Raw genomic sequence first — 27353 nt, 5'->3', positions numbered from 1 at the left:
AAAAAAAAAAAAAAAAAAAAAACCTTAAGAAAATGCATCAGAGTATTTTGAAACATCTCCTCGGTCTTCAGAGATTGGAGATGTGCATAGACGTTACTCCTTTTGTCCCTCCCCAGAGACTCTCAGTTTAAAGCCCCCAGTACTGCCAGCTCGGGTCCTAAGAAGCACCACAGGGTCCTCAGCTCCCACAGGAAATTTCAGTCTTACATTGTACTACCCCCGTGAACTCTGGTCATTTTTCTACCCCATCTAAGAAACATGTTGCACCATTGAATACTTTTTTGTTAATTTTTAATACACGTTTTACAAAGACAAAATACAACTTAACTCACATCAAGAGACGGCAGGACTCACAACTTGATGACCCTTATTTTCCTTCTCCAGCTTCCCTCTGAACCTCTTCCCACCTCTCAGCTGCTTCACCGTCACATCCGCAGAAGACAGCCACACAGTGTCAGCAGGTTGAAAATGAGGCTGGTGGGAGAAAACAGACCAAGGCCATTAAATGCTGGCCAGTTCTTGGCAGAAAGCACCACAGTACCACTTCATGTGTGTTCTGTGTTGAGGCCATGGGTGTTGACCCACAAGAGAGACTCAGATCCTTTCCTCTCTGTGGGTCTCTCGGGAAGGGAATATGGATCCACTTAAGTGGACTTGGGCCAACTCTTCTTCTCTGGAGAAAAGTATAATTGAACAGGGTTAAACTATGAGGAATGTGTCATTAGGTGACTTTGCTGTGAACATTAGTGTACTGACATTGACTAAGTTGACTATGAGGTTACTAGGGGATATAATCTGATGGGACCACCCTCACACACACTCTGGAATTGACGTCCTTACAGGATATGGTTGCACTGCCACACAGCATGGTGATTCCATGGCTCCCAATTCCTCCCTAAATGGAGGAACAATTAATGTACCAACCATACCCATCCTGACAGTGCAAGGAGAGTCCATCTTTGCCTCTTTCTTGGATATGGGGTCAGAGCCTTCCAGATTCCCACAGCAAAGCACATCACACAGGGGTTTGTCATCTTGGCCATATCCTGCAAGCTGTTCTTTTGTGCCATCTTGGGGCTCCAGCTGTGCTGCTGCTCTGTGAGGAATTTCACCAGGACACATGAACCCACCAGTGAGTTGTGGACCTGACATCTTCCAAAGCATCATATTGTCCCCCTGGTACATATCTTTACTAGACAGTCGCATGAGACGCATAGGTCTCTGAGTATATTTCTTTTGGGAGAAATACTTTAAACACATGAGCAAGTCCAGAGATAAATACACCTCCATGGCTCATCAAATCATTATCTTTTGCCACATTTGTTTCAGGGCTTCAAAAAAATCCATAAAACATTACAGACACGGCTGAAGGCCTCTTTGGTGTCCTTCACATCCTTCTCAGAGATGTAGTAACCTTGAAATTAGTGTGTAAAAATCTCAAAGATTTTTTTTCAGTTTGTTCTAAAGTATCTATAGATAACATATAATATTGTTTTACAAGTTTAAAATTGTACAAAATCTATTCTGCTGTGTAGATCCTTCAAGACTAGTTTTTGCCGTTCACCACTGCTTTTAGATTTATCCATATAGACACATGTTCTCTAACTCATTTACTGTGTAATAATTCCTCATATGCATTTTTTTGTACCAGGGATTGCACTAAGGACCTTGCATTTACGAGTCAGGTGGCACCACCACTGAGCTAAATCCCTAGGCCCTAGAAGTCCCTCATATAAAAGATGTCCCCATCAGCTTATTTCCTATGGCTTCAGCTCTTCATGACTGCAGAAGTGGTGCAGTGAACACTTGTGCCGTGGGAGTTTCACTAGCTTGGACTCCTTCTCTCCAAAGCGGTGTCCACACCTAAGCACCTGTCAGCAGGGGCCAAGTTCCCAGTGTTTGGCATTTATGTCAACACTTGGTGTTGGCAGACAAACACTTCGACCCATTTGGTGTACTAGAAGTTTTGTGGTTGGTGTTAAGTGTCCCAGTGGCTGGAATTCAACTGTGACAGTGTTTCTGGATGAGATGTGCATTTAAATTCGGGTCTTCAAGCAGATCACGTGGTGAGCCTCACGCAGTTGTTTGAAGGCGTAAGTACAATAAAGGCTAACCTTGTCAAGCAGCCAGAAATTCTCCAGCAAGCTGCTCTTCGCATTTTCTTGGCAACACTGACCTTCCTGGGAGCCTCCAGCCTGATGTCCTTTGAACCTGAATGGCAGTATCAGCTTCTCCTGGGCTCTGTTGCCTGCTGGTCTTGATATTGCACTCGGCAGCTTCCATCTATGAGTCAATTCTCATTCTTCTTATTTCTTTTGTTTCATTGCCTGCAGTGTGGCTTCTGGGACATTGGTGAATAGAAATATTGATAATGGATATTTTTGACTCATTGTAGATATTGGTGAGCATGCTTCTGTGGCTTTCCCATAATTATAATGCTTACTGAACATTTCCGATAGGTATCTTATCACACTAAGGAAAGCCCTTGTAATTCCTACTTTGAACACTCAGCTTATCTCCTTTAAATCTCTCCTTTTAACCTCTCATGTTCTTAAAGTCAGTTCATTGAAGGCTACAAATTTACCTCCAATATTCTATTAGTTGCAATTCAGTTTTGATACATAATGCTTTATTATGTCTATTTCAAATATAGTCCACCTGTGCTTCCCTCTTCAACCTGTAATTTAGGAGTGGATGTTTGAGTTGTCAAACATATGAGTGTGGGACAACATTTTAATTATTGATCTCTGCTTTAATTGGGTTGTGCTTAAAGAATATAATTTTCTCTGTGGCCTAGGATGTGATCAAATTTTAAATGATCAGTGTTATCTCCAAAGAAAATGAAGACTACTTTTGGCTGCAGTTTTACACACACATACACACACACAGAGACATACACACATATCCAATAGATAATGCTTGCTGCTTTTGTTTCCCAAATATTTTTATACGCTAATGTTTTTAGTTGTTTATCAATTTTTGATGAACTTCGATGGGTCCAAGTCTTGGGACTTGTTATTACTATGAGGCGCACACGTGTAGGTGCATAAACATTTAGAACTGTGATAGTTTCCAAGTGGATTGCTGCTTTGCTTGTTACCTGGCTTCCCTCCTGTTGGAGTTGGCCTGTAATTGCTAACATTTGCATAGTGTATGTATCTTTTCCCATCTTGTTCTTGTCAGCCTTCCTATGTGCTTTTATCTCACACGTATCTTCCTTTAAAATAGTATCTGAGCTGGATTTTTTAGAAATAGAATCTGATCATTTCTCTCTTGGGGCAGATGAGATTCTGTCTGTTTACATTTGCTGTAATTACTATGTGTCAATATATTATTATTTTGGTAATACATGCCTTGTTTTAATTTTTTCCTTCTTTTCTCCATTTCTGTTACTTTGTTACCTAATGGGTAATAGAAGTTGCCTTCCAGGGTTCATGTGGCTCCTGTGATCACAGAGTGCCTTGCTTGGAGTGCCCTGTGCAGTGGATACTGAGCCACAAACACCTAGGATCCATTTCTTGGATAGTGATGCTAACTTGAGACCCAGCGGGGTACTGTAATTCTTTTCCCAAAGTCCATTTGTTACTTGGCATTGCCAAGCACCTACTCTGTGTCTGCTGCTGTTGGGATCACGTGAGGGGCTGAGCTGAGGACCCTAGTCTTTGGCCAGAGGCTCCACACCCAGTGGGAAGGTTACCTACTCATGGGGACAACTCCCTTACCTTGTTAAGAACTGTTGTCCAAGTGTTCCAAAATGTTTAAAAAAGTCTGGCATTGGTGGGGTCCCAGTGTTGCTTTCAGACAATTAGGTGACACTGACTGGCAGCTGTCTTTTAGTGTGGGTCCATGATCCATTTTACCATATCTTCACCTGCGCAAGTCTGGGGTGGGACAGGTAAAGCCCTAAAAATAAAATTTAAGGAGGCACTGATTTTCAGGTGTCAGCCCTGTATTTGCAGGGCTCTGAGAATGAGTGATTTCTTAAAACCTGACCCTAGTTCCCTGGCTGGCCTGGCCCGGGTCCCCAGCTTTCCCTACTCAACAGTGAAGCCACGTGCACATCGTCACATCAAGCTTGCGGTGTTGTTTTGCGAGTTAAGAAGTTAAACTTCCTGGTAAGCTGGTCTCCATTAAAACTGAGTAAACACATGAAACTAAAAGTCCCGGGTTTTACCCGGGCGGCTCGCCTGTTCTTACCCCCTCCCCCGCCGCCCCCGCCTAAGGACTAGGAGAACTCAGGGTGTTCAGCCACACTACTAAGGGCCTTGAATGCCATGGTCAAGTGCCCACAAAGGGAAAGAAATGTCTTTTAGAAAAATAACCAGCTTCTACAGTCTTAAGAGGGTCCTGCAAAGGGCCGGCATAGGGAGAGTGGTCGGATCCAGGCCCTTCAGACTTGGGAGCAGCTAGATCTGAGGGGCTCTATACAGGGTTGGATGGGGGCGGGCGCAAAACTTCCCAGGTGGTTCTGTCCAGGTCCCCTGGCTGCGGTGAGGCCTTAAACATGGCGGGAGTGGAAGAAAGCGGCCATTTTCTTTGAAAAGCCAATGAGAAGTCAGATGTCCGGTACACTGGAGTAACAAGGGGCAGGGCCCGGGAGCCCCTCCTCTCTACCCTCCCTGTGGCCTCCAACCCTCCTCCCCAGGAGCCCCCCTTGCTCAAGTCTGTGTCTCCCAGCCCAGCATGAAATGTCCTCCAGCCAGGTCTCCTTATTGTTATCAGGCTGAAAGGGAGGCTGTTATTCGGCAGCACAGATAAAAGTTAATCACAGATTTGACTGCCCAGAAAATATTGATGACTTCATCTACCTGAGCGCTCCCCGGGGAAGTGTGCAGGGCTCGGAGCTGCCGGACCAGTTCAGCCAGTTCTTGGTCTTCACAACCAAGCCCGATTTAAACAAAGGCCTGGGCCCATGAATAGAGAGCATTCAAAGGCCAGGCTGAGTCACCCTGCAGCCCTACTGCGCGCCCTGCTTCTTGTCTAGACATGGGCGGGACAAGGGTTCTGTTTACTTTCGGGGCAGCCTGTTCACCGCTGCCCGCCCTCTCTCTCTAATTACAACCCTTATCTGGCTCACATCACCCCACACATCACCCCGAGCTCTCAAACAGAACCCCAGGCTTAAAGGAGCAGAACAGTTAAAATTCAAGTGCCTGGGCTCAGTGCCTGGTGATTTCTCAATTCTAACCTTCTGAGTTTGACACTAGGGAACTTGGGGTAACACGAACATGGGATAAAATTCAAACTATGTCTGAAATAAAAACTGAAGGTATTATTGTTAGCTCCAAAGTTGAAGTCAGGGTTTGCAAGGGAACAGATTTAATACAGGACACATAATTTACAGGATTATTTTACAATATTCACCCCAAGTCAAATGCAGAGGAGAGCAAGAGATCTGTTCACATCAGAGACTAATAATCCAGAATCCCACAGCAATGTCTCTCGTAAATCCAGCTCAAGGCCTAGAGCACAAGGTAATGTCTCATATTGTCCATATCGAGAACCTGCACCAAGACCCAAAGGCCAGTGGAGGAAGCTAGAAAGCCTGCACCTGTGGGGTGAAGGACCTGTGCCATCAGGCTGAGGGATCTGCCCTGGAGCCAGGAAGTAAAGCTTGTGGTGAAGAACAGAGCTTCCCTGAGAACAGCAGCCATCCCCAGACACAGCGAGCTCCTCTGAAGTTGAGAGCAGCCAAATCCGTATCAGGAAAACCAGCCATGGCAAGCTTCTCCAAGAAAATCAACATCCAGTGTTCCTCTTCAGTGCTCCTTTTATACAGTTGGCAACAATACTCAGGTGGGTCTTCCACACCCAGAACTATGCTGACTCAGTTCAGCTGGGCATTCCAAGTTGAACATTAGTTGATCCACCCTGAAAGCGTTAGGTAGATTTTACAGGGCATTTGGGGAACTGATCCAGCAGGAAGCAAAGAGCTTTCCTGAATGTGAGGATTCCTATCCCACTCTGAAGTTGTGGGCTGAACTGTACCATTTTTATTCCCAAAGATGGAAGAAAAAAAAAAATAAAGGGATTCCTGCTCAGTGGCACCTTTGCCTGCTGGGGATGGTCCAAATCCCTGCACAGCTTTTCAGCACCAGGCGCACAGTTCTTCTTCCCAAGCATTTTCTTACTAGTGCCCTGCCCAGTGTCTGCACCCAGCAACACTGCCAATTCCACCTGTCCTGGGCCTTGGGGATGGCCCTCTCTCCTGCTTCCCAGAACACACTGTTTCTTAACTTTTTGCTTCTCAGATACTATGTCCTGGCTCCTCCCTGAAACCTCCAGTAGGCATCTACTCTCCTGGAACTTTTCTCTTTGTGCAACCAACCCTGACTCGCAGCATTCATCCTTTGCCCACCCTCTGAGGGTGTCCGCTGGGATAGAGAATGAACTGGACAGAGTGAGGCAGGATCCAGAAGCCTCAAGGAGGACAGTGGGCTTTTGATGCCATTGGTGCTGCTGCCTCTCTGAAGTTCTGGCTTATTAAGTACCATGGAATTGTTACTCCAAGGGTTTAGGAGAGACAGCATCCAGAGTGTGCAGGTAGCTGAGAGAATACAGAGGAGACAGGGATCTGAATTCAGAGGTGACTTTAGGAGAAGATGGGGAGGCTAAACTGAGGTTACATACAGCAGAGCGTCCAGGGGCAGAGTTTTGAACAAGAGTATCAGCTCAAACTGCTCTGTCCCTAATCCGTGCCAGGTCTGATGCCCAGAGAACAGGTGAGAAACCTACACACAGGTACTGGGTGGTCCGGGGATGTGAAGATCCACACATCTTAATGTTTTACAGATTTGGGGAGGCTCAAGTTGGATTCTGAACATAATCCTTATTTTTTCAAGCAGTAGACATGCTTACTCCTAGTGACAGCTGAGATCAAAGACAAAATGGGCCTCACCAGTGGAAAGACCTTGCTGTCTAGGAGCACATGTGCTACCTTGCTTTTGTGTCCCACAAACTTTGGGGGTTTCTAACACTGTTTTCTCCTGGTTTCTAAGTCTTGTGTAGGCTCTTTTATAAATGACCTACATGCATGCCTTATTATAACACAAGAACAAGAGGCAGGAGGAGGTAGGGAGCATGCTGGATGGAGCAGGGCCCAGTAGTTTTCACCCTGCAAGTCACCCCACACCAAAGCCCATTGAATGAACATGATTTAACTCACAATAAAAGCAGAGGGTTTAGTAGGGTCTTCAGATTTTTTTTTTTTTAAAAAAAAGAATAACACTGGAGCACACACTCTTCACGAAGAGGAGCTAATTTCATATCTGTTGATTTCAAAAGAGAAAAAAGAGCACCTTTCCCTCCTGCCGCTAAATCTGGCCTGCTGTCCCCTACTTCATGGGCATGACAGCACAGAGGTGGCCCTAGTGTCCACCTCAGAAGTGCAATAGTCTTGATTTTCAGTAAGGGAACAGCACACTGTCCCAGGAATCATGTGGGATCTAAATGAAGAAACACCTGGGAATCTTCTGCCATAGTCCCAGCACACAGCAGAGGCTCTGTTCGTGTTCCCTTCCCACGCCCTGAATCTTTGAAAGACTCATAATCACAAGGGGGCAAGGTTGCTTTCTGCTGGTGTCAGCACCGCATCTGTAGCATGTGGCACTGTGATGGCAACCTGAGCCGCTCAAAGCTCGGCACCCTTTCCCAGGAAGACCTCAGTGTCTACCAACATCCCCTTTCCATATCCCTCATAGCCCTGGCTGGGGCCTCCCTTTAGCTGCACCTGGAGGTCAGGGCCAGGCACTGCAAGCTGGGTATACACAAGTCCTTGAAAAAGAATAAGTAGGCAAAAAGAAGAAAGAAAGGAACGAAGGATCGAAGGAACAAAGGAAGGGGAAAGAGGATGAGACAAAGATTGTGGCAGATGCTTTGTGTTCTGTCTAAAACTTTCTTTTCTAAGACTTCATCTAAATAGATTTCACCACTGACCATTCAAAAATGGCTTAGAAATTGTATATTGGAAGGGAGAATAAATGGCTCTCAACCCTTTTAGGACCGGCACATTTGTGATGAGCGTATACTGTAGAATGGTGTTCAGAGGCACTGGAATCTGGGATGCATCTTTGCCAGGTGTGCAAATCCTGCCAGGACTGGGGGCCCTGCCTATGCTCTAAAGTGGACATTCCCCCCACCCCTTATGCACCCTCCCTGACCGCACTATGCTGAGTTCCTCACACAGGACTGGGGGGCCCCCACTGCAGCTGCACGGGGCTCCTGCCATAGCAACTGTGCCTCTATGTCCCCAGAGACTTCTGAGCTGAGCTTTGCACAAATCACTCTTATTTTATATACTAAGCGCTCTCTGCCTGAGAGGTGGCAGAGAAATGCACCCCATTTCTTGAGCTTCATGTGCAGGTAATTTTTTCATATATAGGCAAATATATATACACACATATAATAAATAAAAGTATAAACACTCATTGTGAACAATTTACACAAATTAGGCAAAGCAGGAGTTTTTCTGGACCCTCCTACTTTCTGCTGGCATTTTCTCTCTGTGGTTGGCCGGTCCTCTTCTTTATCCATTTTTCTTTTTCTTTTTTTTTTCTTTGGTTTTTGAGACAGAGTCTCACAATGTAGTTGAGACTGATCTGGAACTCACTATGTAGCCCAGGCTGGTCTCGAACTCACAGCAATCCTCCTGCCTCAGCCTTCCGAGTGCTGGGATTACAGGCATGCACCACCATGCCCGGCTTTTATCCATGTTTCTATTGGGTTGTTGGTCTTGGTCTTTTTACTTGTGGATTAATAGTTGTTGATGGAATCTGGATAATAGTCTAGAATTTTGTATATATACATACCCATTTTTATGTGTGTATATATGAGTAAGTGTGTGTGATGCACACATAGAGAAATGGTTCACAAATGTCTTCAACCACCTGATTACTTGTGTGTTATCTTAGTGAGTAGCTGTTTCTGGTTTTGAATCAGGAGTTTCACGTTTTGGTGAAGGCAGATTTATCGCTCTTCCTCCACTTGCCCTTGTGGTCTGTGTTTGCTTGGGGCCTTCCCTATTTTCCCCAAGATCATAGACATTCTCTCTCACATTCCCTTGGGGACTCCAGTCTTTCTCCGATGGGTACCCCCAAATGCCCAGCACCTTTGCAGTGACCCTTTCTTCCACACTGAGACCCAACTCCTGTGGGTCTCTCTTGAGGGGAATTTTGAGGTTGTTTTTGCGGCATGGTGTCAGAACTTCTTCTTCTCCAGTTCTTAGAAAAGTTTACCACTTACTGTGGGCTCTCTGGGTACCCAGGTGGGATGAGGAGGGCAGCCAGTGTCAGCAGAGAGGCTGCTCTTTGAACTGTGATTGCTTTATCTCCAGTCACTGTTTGCTCACTCATCGGAGAATGCTGCCAGAGATGAACATCAGAAGGATTCTCCCGCCCTTTATTCTGTCTGCTCCCTGCAAAGTTTGGACATTTGTCTGCCCTGCTCCTCTGGCACGACTGAGGACGACGGGTCTCTGTGTGACGTTCTGTCGGCCGGGCTTCCCAAAGGGAAACATCTGCCAGTGGGAAAGCAGGGGGGAAACCCCTTCTGCAGTAGAGACGGGCTGCAGAAAGCAAACGTGGACTGCTGCTGACATTTAAATCATGGCTTTTGGACTGCTGAGGTTCACCATTTTCCCCTCTCACCTTGTCACCCTTGAGATTACAATTTCAAATCCCACGCTGCATTTATAGTATGTTACAACAACACAACTGTCTTGTTACGTTCCCTGTGTGTGGAACACTGAGTTATCCTGAAAGGGGACGTGGGACACACAGACAGGTCAACAGTGCACCCTTCTCCCACTGCATGATGCCCTTTGTGGCCAACCCTTCTTTTCTCTCCCTCCTGTCACCAATAAGAGCCCCAATTTCTTTAGAAAATATGTAAAATGGAAAATCCCTTCACTGATCACAGAGAGCTCATTATAGCTCTAAAAAGATGAAGTAGAAACTAAGATGCTTCATGTACCACAGCAGAGGAGTGGGAAAAAATCCACTGCTTCCTTTAGGGTAAAAACAGAGCAGCCCTTTAACCTGCAGGTGAGGCCCAGCCTTCCTGCGATGCCTACGTGATGCCACATTGTGGCACTACATTCTGTCCTCCTGCAAACCTTTCACTGGGAGGAATGTTCCCAACGCATATGTGGCTAAATGATCGACTGTAGGTAGAATCAGAAGTCAAGGATGAGAATCCTCCTTGCCCTTCCCCCTTCTCACCATGGAACCTTGGAAGAGGTCTTTCCCCTCTCTGGGCTTCAGTTTCCTCATTTGTAAAATCAAAAGTTCTTGCTATGGATTGGAGCTTGAATCCCCCTGAAGCCCAAATGTTCATGGTGTGACTCACAGCCAGTGGCACTCTTGGGAGGTGGTGGAGCCTTTAAGAGTTGAGCCCAATGAGAAGTTAGGTTATTGGGGGTCACATCGGGACCCCTCAGCAAGCCACCATGAGATGACTGTCTCCTGGGGTGTCATGGTTTTCTAAAATGACGTCTGAGGAACATTTTGCCTCAAAATTAGCATTCGGGTCCCAGAGCTCCACAACCAGGGCTAAAGGAAGCACAGTTGGAGGTGGTCAGGCCCATGGAGATAGGAAGGCCATTCTTGTGAAGGGCAGCCCTCAGTGTGCTCCATCTCCAGACAGCCCAGGAGCCTCAGAAAACCCAACCTGCTGGGCCTTCTCAGACTGCACCAACAGCTCCTACCTGCTGGGATCACTTGTTTTGGAATATGCAGAGACCAGACCTGACTGTGGAGTGTGATTTTTAAAAAGTGGCTAATTTACTTTTTTTTTATTAGTGCATGTTTACAATGTATAACAGTGATGTTTGTTTTGAGGAATTATTAAAGGCATTCCTGAGAATTTTGAAAATCAGTTCTGGAAACTGGAAAGGAACAATTCCTAAAATCCTCTGCAACTGGCTTCACTTGTGGTTTCTAGCGTCACAAGGGACCCGAGGGAAAGAGGAGCTTGTGACAAGGGGCAGGGGTCTTGTGAGTACAGAGGCTGGGGTGGGGTGGAGGATGTGGGGCAGGTGAGGGCTCTGTGCCCAGACACAAGGAAGGAAGCTTCTGGAAGTTCTCCAAGATTGTGGTGCCAATGTTAATGAGACTTTCTGACCTGACTGTGCCCTGTACTCCATCTCCCCTCTACTGGCACCTCAGCTGTCCTCCAACCTCAGTGCCTCAGAAGGGACCGGCCTGCATTTTCCATGCCAAGTTGGTCTCTTGCATGTGTCTGCTCTCCTCCATATTCCTGTGACCTTAGTCAAAGAAACTGGTGAACTGTCATGACAGTTGCTATGCACAGGCTCGAGAGGGACACAGGCTCTGAGGGTAAATTCCACTCTTCCAGGCTGAGGCAGGCATCTTTTGAACTGGCTACAGCTGCAAAGTGGGGTTAATAATGTCTGCTTCACAGGCTATGTTGATTAGACTTAATAAAATGACTGGGGGCGGGGGGTGGATTTAGCTCAGTGGTGCCACTGCCTGCCTAGCAAATGCAAGGTCCTGAGTTTGATCCCCGGTACCAAAAAAAAGAGAAGGTTTAGGGTGCGGGGGTGGGGGGGGCTGCCTGTAATCTCAGCACTGTGGGAGGCTGAGGCAGGAGGATTGCAAATCTGAGCCCAGCCTGGGCAATTTAGTGACTTAGCAAGACCCTATTTCAAAATAAAAAAACAAAAGGGCCGGGCATATAACTCAGCATGGTGGGGAGGGGCACTGTGGATTTGTTTAAACAAGCTTTCTTCTTTTTCTCTTCCCTGTCCCTGCATGTGATCATTTATCCTTGAGAGGTCAGCAACAAGGTGTTTCCCCAAGGCCAACTTCTAGGATCCTCAAACATCAAGGATCCCTTTGAGTACTTAAACAGAGCATATTGTTTTATAACATTTTATGTGATTATATTTCTAACACTACACATTCCCTCCCTTCAGATAGGATGTACCCCTGTCAGACTAGGAGGCCCTGGTTGTATTTATATAAAACACCTCCCACTTTGTGACTGGCAAGTCCTCCAGATTTATTTTAGAATAGTCATTTTCTGTCTCCTTAGGGAACCACACTACCAGCATGACCACTTTATTGGATGGATCCAATAAAGAAAGCCACGGGTGGTCTTTCAGGCTTAGGTTATGATATAATCATGTTATATATAATAGGAGGCAGTGCAGATTAGTTCAAAAATTGGGCTGCTTGGTTTGAATCTTGGCTTTGCTATTGCCTGCTCTGTGCAGTTTCTGTCCTGTCTCAGGGACTGCACAGAGGTGGGGAGGGACAGAGGCCTGCATCCCTGCTGAATCCTGTCCAGCCTCACAGCAGGGCCTGGCATGGGTGAGGCGTTACCAGGGCCTCTGCCCTCCCAGGAGGGATGGGTATACTGCTCTGGAGAGCTAAGGGGGGAGCGGAGCCAGGGGAGCACACAGGTGCCGGGCCTGATGGTGCCTTTGTCTCACCCTGTATATAGATGACCTTCAGCTTACAGTGAAGTGAAGTCTGGATGACCTCATCATAAGTTGTATTTTAAGTTGCACATGCAGTCCAGACCCCTAATGGAGGGAATAACCTAGTTTAACAAGCCAGCAACGCCCTGTAGTGTTGTGGTTTCCCCTCATGGTCATGTGGACGACCAGGGCTGCAGCTCGCCGCCACTGCCCAGCATCACGAGAGCCTTCCGTGTATGTGGGAGGGTCAAGAGCCAAAATCAAAGTCCTGATGAAAAGTCGTATGGCGAATCGTTCCAGGTCAAGGGATATCTGGATAGCCCAAGGTAAGCCTAATTTGGAGTCCACACAGTTCTTGGGGTAAGTGATAATTTAAGACTCAGATCCATTCAGAGCAAAAAAATAATCCTTATCTGTAAAACAGCTACCTAGTAGGGCTATAGTGAGGGTCAGGGTAGAAACGCACCAAAGGCTGAGCACAGGGACAGGGACCACACAAGTGTTTAACAACCTGACGGAGCATCCTTGCCATCCCTGAGAATATTTCTGGGATCATGTTCAAGCTCATTTTCCCTTTCTTTTTATTGAAGAATGTCTCGATAGCCATGGAGCACAGAGCAGCGGTGAGGTTCTCATTCTCACAGGCCCACCTTCTAAGGAGGCTTTTCTGGCTCTTCAAGATGGCTTCAAGAGGTCACAGGTGTCTCCCAGGACTGGCTGCCAAGAGGCTTGCAATATCGGGTGACATTTTTGAGGTCCCATGGTAGTGGAGAGGCCATTTTTTTCTTTTCCTCAGGGCTGCCTGAAGGGTATACTTCCCATGGTTCCTAAGAAACCACACAGCAGCCTCCAAGGAGGTCTTCACACCCCGAGGAAGAGACCAAAGGCCATGGGAGGTGGGAAGAGGTATCAGCAGCACTCTGTCTACGCAGCACCATCTCAGGTGACGCGAGATTGCTTTCGAACCAGCACATCCCTGTCTCTGGCGCCTGTGTGAGGGGCCAGGTCAGACAGCACACGAAACACCCTCAGTCCCACCTGACTGCAGCACCGCAGGGAAGGCACAGCCAGGTAGGATGAGGGCAACTTCATGTGCTGGAGCAAAGGAGGTATTTGGTCTTTCGGGTTATTTCATTGAGAACTTGTCACTTGTACCTCACTGTTTGGTGAACTGAGGCACTAACATGTGAGAAAGGGAAGGTTATTCTTTCCCTCAAAGCAAAACCTAGAACGTGACCTTGGAAGCAAGCAGTGGGTTAGAGTTATAGTTGGGGAGCAGCTGTGCTGAGGGGAGCAGTGCGGCTCTAATGGCCTGCGTGTTTGTGTCCCTGCAGATTTCCCAATAGCACTACTCCTTATCCCCCCACGCTGGCTGCTAGGATCTCAACACACATCGTTTTCTGGGCATGCAAACCATGCCTTACAGATAACTGCGGGCCAAGCAGCCTGTGAAGAGGAAGAGAAGCCCATACTCCTTCAAGGGGCAGCTGGTTCTCTGCTGAGCATCCACAGGCAGGAGGATGGCCCAGTGTCACCTGATCATCTCATTTCCAGAGAAGTTGGGAAATACGAATTTTATTTTAAACATGAAGATTCAGTTCCTGGTTTTCAAATCCTGATAAATAATAGAAATTTAAAATCTGTGTGTGCCAAACAAAACACATCTCCAGACAGAGCGTGGCTGCCCAGCTTCCACTCTGTGACCTCTGGAAAGACCTATACTCATTCTGATGCTTCAAAGAAAGTTAATAGAGGCAGCAAATACTCACCTAAATAAGGAGCACAGCTGGGACCGCTGCTGCCCACCTGACCTGTGGGTGGTGTTGGCGGCCATCAGGATCATTTTAGAACCACTTCCTGCTGTGAGGTCACCAGCAGTCCCTAACTAAGGGACTCTGGTTCTTGTCTTTGGGTTCAAGGCTACGGGGCAGGTGGCAGAGGGGCAGCATCCTGGGGCTTCTGGAGAGGAAGGAGAAGATAGAGGGAGGTGAGTGCCTCAGGAGACCAGCTTACCACTCATGGTGCCCACTGTTGTTTCCAACATAGCATCTTCAGTTCCTGTGGTGCCTGGGAAAAGCAATGGAGCCTTGACGGGAGACTTCAGCTGAGCCAACAGCAGTCCATCAAGAACCCCTTGAACTCAGTGTACAGAATTTTCATCTGTGACTATTTGTGCAGAAAGATCTGTCCCTTTCACACCCAACTGTTCATGCTCTCAATCATTTCAGGGAGTTCTGGGAGAAGTCAGCCTGCTACCCTTTCTGAGAGATTGAATCAATAGGCACAGCGAGACGAAACTCTGGACAGAACTCTGGACCCTATCTGCATCCCCCAGGAAGCCACCAACCCTGATGGCAAGTGCCCCAAACTCCTAGGACTTGGTTATAACCATTTCCCTAGACTTTGACCTCACTTCCAATTTAGGACCCACAGGAGGAAGACAAAGGTGTGTCTCTCCCCAGTCACATGGGATGCTTGGCTTCTAGTTAGCAGCTTCCTGTTCCCCTAGGCCAACAGCCTCCAATCGGGGATCCTCTGAAACCTTCCCTGTCTTCCACCCCCATGCTTCTCACTCCACTCCTCTCCTGCCTTTGAGTATCTGCCAAAGGCAAGGGCAGTGGCTGGTCCCCTTAGTAGGGCAAGCTTCAAATAAACAGCCGCTGCTTGTTCTCATTTGGTCAGGTTTTGTGCACTGCTCCAGGAACACACACACACCCACACAGTTTGGTTGGGAGTTGGGGTCATTCCAGGCAGGCGGTGATGGCCAAAAACTACCCTCACCCCACGCATGAATGGTGCAGAACAGACTTGGCAAAGGAGGAAGTTCCCAAGGCACAGATGTACCCCACTCTGTCCCAGAGACATGTTTGAAATCATTCTGTTTTGACCAAAAACTTCATTAGACCAGAGACAATGGAGCAATTGTCCCATGGCAGACAAAGAAAGTGCTAGAGCCTTGCAGTTGGTACAGATTTCCAAAGGCTGACGGCCAGCAGTGGAGAAGGCAGAGCCATTAGCTGTGAGTGGGTGCCAGCAACCATGGGAGAAGCCACCCTGTCACCTCCTTGTCAGAAAGAATCACAAGTATTTTTATCAGGAAAAGGCATCTCATCCCCAGAATCCATAACAATGATTTATATCCCCTTCTTCATAAGCCACTACACCAACCTGGAACTTAGCTAAAGAAAGGGCTTGGGGAGCGAATGACATTTTCTAGCGTAAGAACCAAACACTGTCACAGACAAGAGAACCTGAAACACATTATACCTATATTTTGCTGGGAGACGCACTTGGAAATTAAAGAAGTAGAAAAGTATCATACTAATTACAAAGAAGAAAAAGGATGGTTCTGAAATGTTTTTCTCCCCACCCACCCAGTTTCTGATATTTTCAAAGCTTTAAGTGAAGAATTCAGTTTTTTCTTCTGCCCTGACTTGACAAAGCCGCATATAGCAGCAACCACTGCTCAGACTCTGCAGAGGAAGGTGAGGAAGACACGTGGGAGCCTCCCATCCTGGCACAGACCCAGGGGACAGGAAGAGAAGGTGCTAAGCCACCTTTGTTCTGTTTTAAGAATGCCTGCCAATTACTTCAACCAAGGTCCCAATTCTGCCCTTTTAATTAGGCTGACATCGCAGAATTTACTAGAAGAAAAGCAGTCTGGAAATGCGCTCTCCCGTCTCAAGGCTTCTGTGGCGTCACGTGACAGAGCAGTTACTATGGCGATTATCAGCCGCGAGTGGATTGTCCACAAGTTGAACTTGCATCTGACAAGTCAAATTTGTCAGTTTGGGGAAAAAGGAAAGAGGGTTACTTTTTTTTTTTTCTTTTCTCTGGAAGCGATTTCCTTGGCTCCCATAGATGCCTTTTTCCCCTTTCCATCTGGGAGACTTTCTTTCACATTGTAGTTACAGGGTGCTTTTCCTCTCTTGTGACCTGTACTGTCTACAAGAAATCATCACAGCTTGCACCAGTGTCCCTTTCTAATAACTTTGGGGTAAAATAAAACATGTTCTGAGATTCAACTACAGATCTAATAGGAAGCCACAACCACAGCCATGCCTTTTGTGGATGGAAATGGTCTGCCAGAGACTGGTTTCTCTCCAAAAAGCGTCAATTTCCTTTGTTGGCACGAACAACCCTACACAACACGCTAGTGATCATGGGTGTGTGTGCATGTGTGTGTGCTGCTGCTGCTCTTTGTCCCTCAGCAGGTAATGACTTTCACGGCCTGGCTTTATCAGATTGAAAATGAAAAAACCATTTAATAAAGCCAGCTCCATCAAGCCAAGGGACTGCAGGAAGCTGGGGGTGGGGCAGGGGAACCCTGCAGAGCAGGACTGGCAGGCTGGGCATCTGTCAGAGGAGGGCTGTCAGCATGGCTTAATGGGGGACAGTGGAGGAGCCCTGTGCCGGATGAACGCCTGTCTTGGGCCAATGACCACGTCCAGCTTGCTTCTCCTTTGGTTCAGCCCCCAACCCCAAGGTAGCAGGGCCTTAGCCAGTCTTCTGTCTGTGAAGGATGACCTTACCTGCCATGACCTGGAGCCCAAATGCAGCTATTAGACCCAGGCAGCTCGTGGTAAGGCCCTTGAGGCCAGATAGATAGTTTTGTTAGAAGCTATTACAGTCTGATCTTAAATATTTGCCACAAGCTTGCATGTTAAAGTGATGGTCCTCAGCCCATGCCATTATTGGGAGGGGGTGTAACTTTTAAAAGGTGAGGCCAGTGGGGGAAATGAGGTCAGAAGGTTGTGGTCTTCAAGGGGAGAGCTGGACCTAGCCCCATTGCCTCTTTCTGTCTTTTGCTTCCTCTACCACATGAGCCCTGAGCCCCAGAGCAATGGGGCCAACAGATCACAGAATGAAATTTTCAAAAGCACAAGCCAAAGTAAATCTTTACTCTTTTGAATTGATCATCAGGCCTGTTACTGCAGTCATATAAATCTGAGTAATACAAAACCTTTCCATCTCCTCATTTGAACCCAGGACTGAACTAGAAAATAGGGTCTGGTCCACAGCTGGGGCCAGAGGACAGCCTCAGTGTGGGTAGGGAAGGATGGGTCTTTATCCAGCAATGTCCCCTCTGTTTGTTATTCTCAACCTCAAGTTAAAGTTAAAACAACAGGAAAAAACATGCAGTTATGAGCATGTGTCTTTTGTTCTTTTTTATAGTCTAAGTGGAGACTGGTCGCTGAGCCCCTCAATGCATTTGAAGGTATGGAGAGCAAGGTCAGGAGGCCAGAAGATTGGTGTTTAATGCTCTCCATAGAAAAGGACCAGAAATTGAGCAGTGGAGGGTGACAGGTTGGAGAGAGGAGAGAGGGAGGATATCCAGCAGCATAGCTGGAGGCTGGCAAAGAAGAATAGTCACAGCAGGATAGCAGTTCCTGCTTTATCTTATGTCTGTTCCAGTCACAGGCCCACCACTTCTGTTCACAGGAGGAGAGGACACTGATGTGGGCTGGACCATCCTGGCAACTCATCCTCAAGGCTTCAGAGCCTGGGATGTAGGAAAGAGAATGCTGTGCCATAGACACAGGACAGACTTAGACCTTTTCTCCTCAGGGAATTGGCAGGATTTGGTACTGTTCACCTCACTGCTGCAGACTCCCAAAGCAACAGCCCAGTGACTCCCATGCTGGGGCTCTGAGGCTGGTGGCTCAGGAAGAGATTGCGCCTGGCACATTCCCTATTGGGACTGACCAGTGGATGACCAGGGCTCCATATTTCTGGTTCTTTCCTGTGGCTACAGGGTCTTTGTTCTTGGCTCCAGGCCCAGGGACCACCCCTCATGCAAAGTCCTACATCCAGGACTTGTCAGCCCAAGCAAGGGCCCCATGTGGCTAGTGGTGATGAGATGCTGCAGGGAGCTAAGGGAGGACAAGAGGGCTTCCACACAGAGGTGCCACAGTGTGTCACCTGAGCATGGCACACAAGCAACCTGCTGCCTGCAGGCAATGCACTGGTTTGGGAGGTTGGCTCATGTCCTCTGTCAGCTGGGATGTCTTGAGGCCATTTCCTAGAGCCATGGAGGACAGCCAGCCTCTTACAGACTGGAGGATGAAGTACTTCTGGTCCTGCTCAGCCCTGTGAGCGGGGCTGAGGTCAACAAGGGCAGTGAAGCCCCTCCCAGCCTCAACTTCATGTTTGCATCCTATCTGCACAACCACACAGGAGCAGGGCCACCTCCAAGGCCAAAGGCTACGCTGGACACAAACTAGGAGGTGGCTCAAATGTACCCTTAGTGTCTCTCATCCTGTGTTACAAGGATGTCTTCTAAGCACAGGACTCTTAGAAGTTTCAACTTGAAAAGATTTTTGTGGAAGCAGAGCCCTTAAATGATTGTAAGCTCCTGTTCAAAGGGAATTGGTGGGGTGGTTCTCTCAGTACTTTCCCCGCAGAGTCAACTGTTTATGCTGCAGGAACAGGATGAGGGTGCAAGTGCCTGGCTCCAAGGGGGTTATTTTATTTTTCTAATTGCTGCAAGGTACCAATCTCTAGGAGCTTAGTGTTCTCTCTTGCTCCTTCATGTGAATAGAAATGCAGGCTGGGAACCAGAGCTGGAAAACCAGATGCTTTGAGCACTTGAGCAGCTGAGGTAACAGATAGAAGAGGGTCTTACTCCCCAGCGCCACATCCATCCCAGACTGGAGATGCTCAGGGCCTGAGCTGGGGTATAGGAGCACCCACACTTGGTGGGGCTGCCTCTGCCTCCCTCCTTCACAAGCTACAGGAAGGTGCAGAATTCTCTAGAAACATGAGGGGACAGCTGGCCACTCCCACCCCTCCCAGCTCCCCAAAGATCAGCTCAGCCCAAGGCTTTGCCTGCTTTTAGCCTGCCTGAGGCCCTCCTCACTTAATTCTTAAATCAACCCTAGGAGGAGGGATTTTACAGAAAGGAGTCCTCCATAGTGAGATTCTAGCCCACACTGTTTAGCCTGGGGCTTGTGTTTTAGCCCCGGCACACCTCCCTCCATTGTGGGCTGAGGATGTTGATGGAGCCTCTCTATGGCTCCGCCATGGCCTCTATTCCCTGAGCAGGATGGTGAGGAGACTGGTCATTCGGGGCCATGTATGTGACGAGCCTATGTCACCCCCCTGAAGAAAGCTGGGTTGAAACTTTCTCACCCTGGGGCCAAGCATAGACAGAGTGACATACCAAGATTCTGAAGGATTCAGTCATTCCTCAGGTGATGGGCAGTTGCATTTGTGCAGTACTCAGTGGCTCCAGAAGGGCAGCCAGTAGACAAGAGGCTTGGGAGGGAGCAGCCCCAGGAGGACTGACATGTGACTCTGACCTCATTATCGCTTCCAACAAATGACTCAAGTTTATCCCTCTTTATAACACAGTAGTACTCCACGGTATGTAAATACCACATTTTCTTTATCCATTCATCATTTGGACATCTAGGCCACTTCCAATATTTAGCTATTATGAATTTTACTGCTATAAACAGTGTGTGCATGGATCACTGTGCTATGTGTTTAACTTTTGGTTTCTCAAAATACTTAATGCTATGTTGTTTAGGGAGTAATAGCAAGGAACAAAGTCTATACATGTTCAGTTAGAGATGCAATTTTAAAAAAACATTTTCAGTTCAGAATTGGTTGAATCGATAGATATAGAATTTATGGATATAGGGGCTGACTGTATATGTATATATGCATATGAAATTATATAAATATAAATACCATTAGATGAGTTTGTAGTTATGTAAATGTGAGATTTTATATACTATACATACATATGAGATTATAAAAACTTACACACATGAATGCCTGACATGATGTTGTTGTTGATCTTCCTTTCCCTTCTCTTCCTCCTTCTCCTTTTCCCCTTTTGGTTATGATTGCTACTCACATTATGGTTGTGAATACACTTTTAGAGTTAGGCAGTCAGTCTGGGCTCAAGTCTCCGTCTTGCTCCTTAGTAACACTGTGAGCAGAAGCCAGTTTCCCCAGCCTACTTCAGTGTCAGCACTTTAAAATAAATAAGAAAGTGTGGGCCTCAAGTATACCAGGGACTCGTTTGCTTCACATATGTCAAGTCTAGGCTGAGGGAGTCCAGGATTCCTGCTGAGTCATCTTCCTTGAAGCCACCTTCTGGAACATTCTTCCACTCACATCACATCTGCCAGTGTTGGCCCAGGGCCATCCCTCCCTGCCAGGGTGTCTGAGAACAGCTTTTTGGTGGGTACTTTGCAGCTCTAATGAAATCAGCATTCTCTCGCAAAGAAGGGATGGCTGGGTAGCAGAGGTTTACCTCACAAGCACCCTACATTTCCTGTGCCCCTCTCCTGGCTGTAGCTTGGGTTGTGTGACTAGTTCTGGACCATGGACTGTGAGCCAAAATGACCTGGGCTGTTCCCACCCTGAAGCAGGTCAGAGCTGGTGGCCTCTGCTGGCCTATTGGCCCTGCTTGCTGATCTTGTCAGGTGCCAAGGTCACAAAAGAGGGGTGTGGGACTGCACCTGACTGGACATGTGTGAGAAAGTACTTTTCATATGTGAGGGCACCACTGTTCAGATTTAGTCCTGTCCCACAGGGGGATAGAAAGTCTACCCCCCAAAACTAGGCAAAGAGTAAATTTAAAAATATGGTTAAACAGTGCATATGAGGGTTTAGGAGGTGTGTGGAAAAGCATTTTTATTGCTTATTTTATTGTAAAGCTGGATATTACCTTAGCATATATTAAAAACATATATCACATGTTATATGATTCTGCTTACATGAGCTACTAAAGTAGTCACATTCACACAGATGGAGTGGAATAGTGACTTTCTGAGGCTGGAAGGAGGCAGAGACGGGCACTGAGTGCTTAGTGGCTACAGAGTCTCTGTTTGGGATAATGGAAATTTTCTGGGGTTGGTGGGCGTGATGGTTGTACAACATGTGGATGTCCTGAAGCAACTGTGGTATGGTTAAAATGATACATTTGATGGGATGTGTTCTGCTACAATAAATTTCAGATATCCGTTACACAAGCATCGCAAACCCACCAAATGAAGCCTTTGAGTTTAAGGATGGGATCACTCAGATGAGGCAATGGGATGGGAACATGAGTGAGTTAATTTAAAGTCAGGTTTTGTTCATGATGCTTTTGGGGATCAAACCCAGGGCCTCTGCAGGCCAGCAAAGTGCTTTACCTCAGAGCCACACCCCAGCCCCTAAGATTATTCTTAAAGGGTTCTTCAGTAACTGACCCTCCGGAGAAGCCCTGTGACACCAGCCAAGGGATCCTCAGGCTCCCTTTGGGTCTTGAGGTCCCATAGCTATGTGACTGCAGGGGTGGTGTCTGATGTCCCAGACAGAGCAGAGGCAGCAGATGCACAACCTATGTTCTGCTGGACCCATCCACACCCACAGAGGAAGTCACTAAGCTGCTCACTCTGTTCCTTGGAGATGGCCACCACCTGATGGAAGAAAGATACAGATGTTCATTTAGAGGGACAGAGGAGGATGGGCCCAAATCAGAAGGGCACCTGGATTGTCTATGGTAAAATGTATTCCAATCCACCTATTTATCACCTTCTCTCATCTCTACCTGCTCCCACTGGACCCAAACTATCATTCTTCTCTTCCAGACATCTGAAATGACCCCCTTTTGGCCCTGTGACCAGTATCCCCCTGGCAACATCATGGGCAGCCTCCAGGCCATACATGTGGCACAAGAGAGGTAATTTAACTATAAATTAAGCACAGAGCTACCATGGGACCCAGCCATCCCATTCAGGGTATTTATCCCAGTCAACATCCCTGTGCTTATCACTGCACTTTTCACAATGCCACGACGTAAAAATACCCCAAATGTCCACTGACAGGTAAATAGGCACTGTGTGTACGGACCATGGAGTATTACCAGCCATAAACAGGAAGGAATCTGCCATTAAACCTGAAAGAGTTGATACTAAGTGAAATCAGCCAGTCTCAGGGCTACTGGTTCCTATTTACACGTGTTACATAAAATCATTTGACTCAGAAACAGACAGAGAATGGTGGTTGCCTAGGGCTAGAGAGAGGGGAAGAGGGGAGTTGCTCATCAAGGGGGCATAAAGTTAAGTGAGAGGAGTGAGTCCTAGAAGCACGTAGTTCATCAGGATGCTCATAGTTAACAGCACTGAATGGTGCACTTAAAAATGAGTTCAGAGGGGAGATATTTCATATTTAGTGATCTCACCACAGTAAAATAAAAACTATAGAAGAGAATTAAGCATAAACAGATAGAAATTGGTGACAGTGGGAGGAAAAATATATGACATTCCCAGCTGAAAGGAGGGGAGACAGGGGGTGCCAGCTGGGAGGGTCAGGAAGGGCCTTAGAGAGCATGGGGCTGGTGGCTCAGTGACAGTGCCTCTTGCTGTGGCCAGGATGGTTCTAGAAATGAGGAAGAGGCAGGGGTTTGCTGAGGCACCCACACTGCCAGTGCTGTCCTAGAACTGTGCTAGGGGGCTCATCCTGCAGGTCAGGCTCTTACGCAGAACACTATCCAGTCCTGTCATGGCCCTTTGGTGTGCACAAGCTTTGAAACCATTTGCAAACAGCAACAACAATGCAGAAGCTGGGCTGGGAGTCTCCTGCAATCCCTTTCTCTGGCTGTTCCCCCCGACAAACACTGCAGAGGGTCCAGGAGGTGCTGGTGGGACACCAAGCTCAAGGTCGGCTTCATGACGGTGCATACCCCTGCCAGTGCAAGAGCTCGAGAGCCTCGAGGCTTGTTTCCTCTTCTAAGTGAGAGTCCAGCTGCCAGTGTCCAGGCTGGTCCAGCCAAGCCCAGAGATGGTGCCAGCACAGGTCACCATGGAAGGGTCCTGCTTAGGGGTGCCCACGTTCACCTCTGGGTTGGTGAGGAAATGGAGGCTGTGGAGATCAGTCCCAGCTGCTGCATTCCAGAGACCCAGTTGCCCATACAGCCCGAGTCCTACTGTCCCTCAGATGTCACCTTTGTGGGGTCCCATCTCACAGGCATGGCCTGTGTGGGACCCAAGCTGCCTGTGACTCAGTGCACCAGCCGTGCTCTGGACTTCCATGTCCCTTCTAGTGGACTGACCAACCCCCATATGGGCCACATTCTCCACATCATCTGGTCACTAATGAAGGTGACATTTTGTTCTCTTACTGCATCAGAAGGTAGGAGGGTAAATCGGTGTCACCGATTGTGTCTTCTGACACTTGCCAGCCAGCGTGTCTCCAATTACAAAGGATAGGGCTGATTCCAAAAGACCTGCATGGCCTTGGGGAGGCTGCAGGGCCCACAGGCAACAGTCTGGAAGGTCAGGAGCTGATGGAACCAGCTGGCCCTGCATTTGCCAGAGATAGGCAAGGGGGATACCACAGTCACTGCCCAGCAAAGTGTGTATGTCCCTGTGTGAGAGAGGACAGGGCCCTTGGGACCGATGTGGTAGGGCTGTGCTCAGCATAATGGCCCCACAGTGCACGGCCCCACTATAGAAGCTGAAAGTTCGGCTCTGCCCAAGTCACTAGGTTCCCCCAATTAGCTGGAGCTGGCATTCAAGGCTTTACAGGAACAACCCCTCAGCTGTGTTGTAGCCAGATGGGCAGAGCCTAGAATGAGCAAACTCTTCACCCTCACACATACACCGGGGCAGAGATAAACATTTGTCCTTTCTGGGTTGGCCTTTGGGACTGAATGGGGCTGGACTCTCCATCCAGGTGTGTTGTGCAGCCGTAAGAGGGTGTGGGTCTCAGTGCTGTCACTGGTGTGCTTTCTGCATGAGCACTGCGGGGAGGCAAACAGCAGGAATGCTAGCCTCTCCTGTCACCCTGTCAGAGGCTTGGGGTCCTTCCGCTAAGGGTGCTGACTGTTCCAACAAATTCAAAACCTACAGGTAAACATCATCTGTGGGCCACAGGTTTGAGGACTGGTCAAGGGCTTGTGGGTGCAGAAACCAGACAGATAGGCAGCAGGGAGAAATGCACACACACACACACACACACACACACACACCATTACGGGGGTGTACACACAGGCCACGTGTTCATGGGAACACAGGGAGGGGACTACTCCAGTCCACGTGAATCAGCCACTGTGACTGTCTTGGGTGTCTTCCAGCTCTCAGTGACCCCTTTTGGAAGCTGCCTCTCCCTTCCACACAGGTGCTGGGTGTTCCGTGTGCTGTGTGGATCCTCATATTAGTAGGGATCTCTAGAGAATCAGGACCAATAGGAAGTGAGAAGAACATATAGATGGTCTGGTTGTCCACCCACAATAGTTTAACTTACAATTTCTCAGCTTCATGATGGTGCAAAAGTAATACACATTTCAATAGGAATTGTACTTTTTAACTTTGAACCTAGTTTTTCCTGGGTTACCATCATTGCCATATTCCAGGATGCTAGTCAGTGGCAGGTGTTATAGCTCCTAGCCAGCCCCATGCTCACAAGCGAGACAAGTGACTGCAGTGTGCTGTGTGGCAGAGCTAGGATGTGCAGGAGGCGAAAGGCTTTAAGTGCACTTTCTACTTACTACATTTTCACCTTGCAGAGAGAGATCCTATGGAGCTAGCTCCTGAGGCTGGCAGTCCCCAGACCAGAGTCTCCCGAAGACCCAGGACAGCTATGGCACAGTTTTAGTCCAAGCCCAAAGGCCTGAGATCAGAGAACTGAATGTGCCACTCCGGGCCAGAGTGCCTAGGCCTCCGAGCCAGTAGGAGCACACACCCAGGTAGAGGCGATCAGGCATGGAACAGGAGGAAATTCCTTTACAGCAGGAAGGTCACCCTTTTGTTCTGGTCAGCGTCCAGCTGTCTGCAGGAGGCCCACCCATCCCACGTTAGGAGGAGCATCTGCTTCCTCCGGCCTATCCGTTTAAATGTTAATCCCACCCTGCCCGTCAACTTGACACATAAACATAACCACTGTAGCCCCGACTTTCCTCCAGAATAGAGACACCAGCTGGTGCCCCCTTTGGCAGAGCCTGGGATCAGTTGGCAGAAGGTTTTCCTCCCGGTCTCCGTTGCGGATCTCTGAGCACCATGAGACCACCCCCTCCCAGTCCTGAACCTGCTCATGTGCATAGCTTTTCCTTTTAGTGGACTTGGGCCAGTTTTCATTGCTTGTGCCACTGCTGGCTCCCTTTCATCCGGCCCTCCCTCCCTGCTGGGGTCGCCTGCATCCCCCTCCTGCACCCACCGTGGGTGCATTGGCTCATGCAGCCTCACATCTGCAGTGAGTATTACAATAATCAGTGAAGACTTTAGACTGGCTTTTATTTGTCTTTTAACAACAGCTACTCACTGACACACATTTCCAGCAGGTGGTCAGTAACCCGCAAAGCTGTAGCACTTCTCAGAGCTTCCTCCAGAGCGAGTTGGAAACACTTTAACAGACAGAGTTAAAAGCCCTGCAGGTCAGAGTTTCTAGAAATGTCAGTGTCATCAAATATATAGTTATAATAACAAGTTTAGTTGCTAAGGTTTCTCCTCACTTTGCTGACCTACATACATGAAGTTAAAACGAAAATGTCCAAGAGGAATGATTTAAAGCAAAGATTTGGCTAAGAACTGGGCCTTGGGAAATCTGCCTGGAGGTGCTGCGTTGTGTTCCTAGAAGAGAAGAGAAGGCAGCCCTGCATTAGAGCAGCTTTGGGTTCTCAGGGGACATAGACCTGAGGGAATTGTTTCATCTCTCTGGTCACGGGCTAAAGTGACTGCAGGTTAGGAAGACACAAGAATGACCTAATCTAACCTCCTCATTTGTCAGGTGGCAACATAAAGGACTAGATTTGCTAGTAGGAGAGCTGAGCTTTGCACATAATCGGACACAAATTATAGATGGTTTAATGACCTAAAGGAAAATGAAACTTTCCAACCATAAGAGAATATGTTATGGCTTCACAGCAAAGAAGAAAAGACTTCTTAAATATGATAGGTATTTTGGTTTTAAGACGAGATGGGGCATGTTCAGGGTGGTATGGCCACAGATGATATTTTGGTTTTCATCCACAGTTCCTAGCTTATAACTTCTTCCCCAAGCTGGGTCATGGAAACTCAAATCTTTCCCTGCTTTTTGCTGTCCATAAAGACATTCTCTGACCTACCCTGATTGCTGGTCACTCATAAGACCCTCCTCATTCCCAGAGAGGTCCAGTCCCATGACCAGGAGGGAGGATACTTCCCAGAGAGGCCAAAAAGCAGCTGACTAGATCCATGGCTGCCCCAGGGACCAGAGAGCATCCCTACCCCAAAGTAATAAATGCCCCATATTAGAAAGAATGCATAATCCTGCAGATTGCTCATACCAGTAGCAGCCCAGTGAGAACTCAGTGCAGCTGGACCCCAAGCTTGGAAGCAGTGCTCTCTGCAGTGCATTCTCTGTGTAGTTTCCATAGTCCCTGAAGGGGTAGGGTGGGCAGAGGGTGGATGTTCTTAACACTTTGGTGCAACAGTGGCCAGAGGTGATGGAAGTCAGGACAGGATGTGGTCAGGGAAGGTAGGAAAGAAGGCGGCAGCACAAATAGGGGTCCTCCAGTGGCATAGCAGTGCTAGCTGGCCTAGGACAGGACAAGGGAGATCTGGTCTTGGCAAAAGATCTTCCTGAAAGCACTACTGACTATTGCTTTGGTTTAAATCTAAAATGACCCCAAAGTCTCAGGTGCTCAGAGGTAGGGCTTTTGACCCCAAAGTCTCAGGTGCTCAGAGGTAGGGCTTTTGGAAAGTGATTGGGTCATGAAAGATCTGAAGTATACAAATGAGTTCACTCACTGATGACCTCATAACTCAATGTCATCTTTGGGAGGTGATGGAAACAGAAAGTAGGGCCTAGCTGAATAGAGTGAATCTTGGGGACTATATTTAGTCATCAGCTTCTTCCTCCCAGACCAGACTCTCTCCCTCTCCCTCCTCCCTCCCCCCACTTCTGGCTGCTTTGAGGTGAGTAGCTTTCCTCCACCGCA

The 27353-nt window shown here is 47.8% G+C and overlaps 1 long non-coding RNA gene across 2 annotated transcripts in view; it reads right to left on the bottom strand.

Moving 5' to 3' along the window:
- Positions 1-27353, bottom strand: part of LOC104872012 — a 179467-nt gene that overhangs the window by 1149 nt on the left and 150965 nt on the right. The window contains exons 4-5 of one of the 2 annotated variants that reach the window (XR_004516432.1): positions 14209-14398; positions 333-474 (exon numbers count right to left, since the gene is read on the bottom strand). This is a non-coding gene — a long non-coding RNA (uncharacterized LOC104872012). Of the gene's footprint in view, positions 1-309; positions 475-14208; positions 14399-27353 lie in introns of those variants that run through there. The other variant, XR_004516431.1, reaches the window with a different exon arrangement.

The sequence above is a fragment of the Fukomys damarensis genome, unplaced genomic scaffold (genome assembly GCF_012274545.1).
Source record: "Fukomys damarensis isolate Sample0158 unplaced genomic scaffold, DMR_v1.0_HiC HiC_scaffold_9, whole genome shotgun sequence".
Lineage (NCBI taxonomy): Eukaryota > Metazoa > Chordata > Mammalia > Rodentia > Bathyergidae > Fukomys > Fukomys damarensis.
The sequence above is the reverse complement of the archived record's forward strand: the minus strand, read 5'-3'. Positions and strand labels throughout refer to the sequence as shown.